This window comes from Hippoglossus hippoglossus, chromosome 14, assembly GCF_009819705.1.
Source record: "Hippoglossus hippoglossus isolate fHipHip1 chromosome 14, fHipHip1.pri, whole genome shotgun sequence".
In the NCBI taxonomy this organism is placed as follows: Eukaryota; Metazoa; Chordata; class Actinopteri; order Pleuronectiformes; family Pleuronectidae; genus Hippoglossus; species Hippoglossus hippoglossus.
The window spans coordinates 3,273,394-3,276,590 of record NC_047164.1 but is presented as its reverse complement, the minus strand read 5'-3'; positions in this window follow the sequence as shown (position 1 = coordinate 3,276,590).

Sequence of the window (3,197 nt, the reverse complement as noted above, 5' to 3'; positions counted from 1 at the left end):
CATTTTCCTGATCCCTGTCATGATCCCACTAATATATAGACCAAATATAATAATAATAATAATACAATTAATGATAATAATAATATTACATTTTATTTATAGCTTATAGCACCTGTCACGATGCAGCTAAAAGTATAAAGACAGTAAATAATTCATAGTTAAGGTATTTAGATTCAATTGACAAATGATACTTATATTTTAGCAAAAAGTTATTTCAAGCAAGTCTTAAGGTATTAAAATGAAATTAAATCAAATGTATTTATGGTCTGTTTCAAAGTTCACAGCGGCAACAGTAAAAGTCTTGAAACAAATTTTTTTTTTTTTAAATACCAGCAATTTTTACAATTAATTCTTACAAATGCGGTGGCCTTAAAACCTTATAAACTATATTAAATTGCTCATGCTCTTTGAACCAGATTGAATTAGAGGAACACTAATGTTGCCTCTACGCTGTCTCATTCTTTTAAGTGTTTCTGACTTTCTACAAACAGTCAAGCTGCAGTGTATCTACAACTGGCACAAAGTCAAGCCTTCAAACAGGATATTACCATGAACATGGCCGGATTAACTTGCTGCTGTGCCCTGGGGCACACGTGAGAGAATGGGCCCCTTTGTTAACCATCATTCCCACAGTGTTTTACTATAAATTGCTCGACGAGAATAACGTCTGTCCACAGAATTTCTTTTAATCAAATAAACATATTAGCTTAAATTAGACTAACTATTGTATTCAATGAATTTATATATATTTATTGACACTATCTAATAATTGACTGTGGCCAATTGTAGCTTTTGCCTTTTGTTAGTTAATGCCTTGAGCTGTAACCTGACTTCCGGTTTTAGCCTTTCAAAGTTAAAGTCCTCACTCAATTCTATTTTCTAATTAAACCAACTCAAAAAGTGTCATGTAGTCGTTACAGGTACAATGAAACTAATTGCACCATCTCTACCAAAGCTACACTTCAGAAACCATCAATCAATCAGTCAAACTTTATTTGTATAACTTAACTTAAGACAGAGGACGAACTTCCAGAAAACCCTTTGACCGGAGGCTCGTCAGTTTGCTGAGAGTGAATCTGTAACTGAGCTCTTCTTCCTCATTTTGCTGAATTCACTTTTTTTGAGCCGTTTGAGTCTTTCACCCACTTTGTGTGCTGCGTCATTTCTGTGGCGAGCCCCTCACTTCTCTAAACCCTGAGCTGTGGCCCAGTCCCCCCCCCCCCATCACACAGCTCAGGAGCAAGTGAAGCAGCGAGTGGGGACTGAGTGTGTTATTATGTGGTGTGTGTGACGGATTACTTCATGTATGTAGGTCACCAAACTATTGGATTTGGTTTTTTTTGTCATAAACATATCCAAATTAATTTTAAGTGCTTTCCCCCCCATGTCTAATAATCAGACTCAGCATGGTACGGCTTAAGGCATAGACACAATGTATAGGTTGGATATGAGGGGCCTCTCTGAGCTGTGCAGCCACCAGGGGGCCCTCAAGCCAACCAGCGTGAAAAAGAAAGTAAAAAATTATGGTAATTAAAAAAGTAAAATTGTTCTTGGGGCCATGAATAATTTCAATTTGATATTTTGTTTATCGCAGATCAATCTATTTTAGGCAGAGGTGGAGAATAGCTCAAAAGATTTGCTCCAGTATATTTCTGAAGTACTTAAATATGAAATATTGTAGTTTAATTTGATGGATTCTTCTCAGGGTGAGAATTTAGATTAAAAACATGCAGTAATATTATATAATTCACTACAATGAATCCAACTATCCACACTTTACATATTCTGTTTACATTGTATATTAGTATTAGTTGTATATAGTAGTATTGTTATTTTTTTTATACTTCCAATTATATCTATATACACATCTGATAACAGTGGACGACCAAGCTCTTATTATTAAGTTTTTAAAAACGTTTTTTAAACCTCTTTTTGTGTAAACTTTCATGATTGAATGATATTTCCTCTTATTTACACTGACAAATCTTATTACTTAATTAATATGATTTGATCTATTTCATTGTTATAGTTTTTTCTGCTCATGTTGTCAACAAATGTTAATGTGAAGTTTTTTTTTAACCATTATTGTTATAACTTTTTATTGTTATTTCCATCTTCTTGCTTATGAAAGGAAATTTTCCAATCTTATAAAATAGTTGTGTTGAATGTTTTTGACTTGTTAGTTTCCAGATTCACCGAAGACACATTTCTCTAAACCTCTCGACTGCACAAGGCCCAGAGATGTAAAATCATTCATTATTTGCATCTGTATTTTTGCTTCACTCTTTATTTACAGGCAGAAGAGTTTTTCTTTCCCCAACAGTTTTTCTGTCATTATGTCATTAAAGCATCTCCCCCCACCCCCCCCTCCAAACTGTGACAGCACTTTTTGACTTCACAGCGGTCAGGACACGAAGCCAGCTTCGGTTTCTGACTGGACGACCAGCAGTGGCAGCAGCTCCACCACTTTCTGCTGACTGTTGCTGCAGCTGCTGCCAAACAGCGGTTGTGTGTGTAAACTCTGGTTTTATGGTGGACGAGGCGCTCGCTCTTGTTTGTGGATTCGAGGAAATGTGTGATGGGCAAATCAGCCATAAACAGAAGTAGAGAAAATAAAAACTTTCTTACGCATTTTCTTTATCTCTCTTAAACTCTCTTTGAGTCTGGAGAAGTATTTTTTTTTTATTGATTTGATAATTGTCCTATAAGCATCCTAACATCATACGTTCTTTATAACTGCAGGACTTAATTACAGAAATTCAGCTGAATCACTTTGTTCAGTGGTTCTGTTTTTAGGTTCTGAGTAATGCGCAGAAGTAAGTACTCAGAACCTAAAAACAGAACCACTGACAACTTTTAATGAAGAAAGTAAGAAACAGGAACCTGTGGTGGCTGCGGGCGATGTCAGTAAAGTTTGGCTGGTTCCAGACATAATAAGGAGACAAGAAGAAATATTGTGTGAGGTCTGAGGATCCGGTGGAGGTTGGTGGTTGGAGCTGGCCCCCTGGAGACCGGATGATTGGTGACTGACACTCTGGTGAGTTAGATTTTGTGATGTGTAGGCAACCAAAGCCTGTTCAAACGTACTCGGTCAAACTAGAGACGGAAACCAGACGACTTCCTGCCGCAAAATATTGTCCCTCACCAACAGGATGTTCTAAATACTCACATGTAGAATCTGTTCATAGAGATTATGT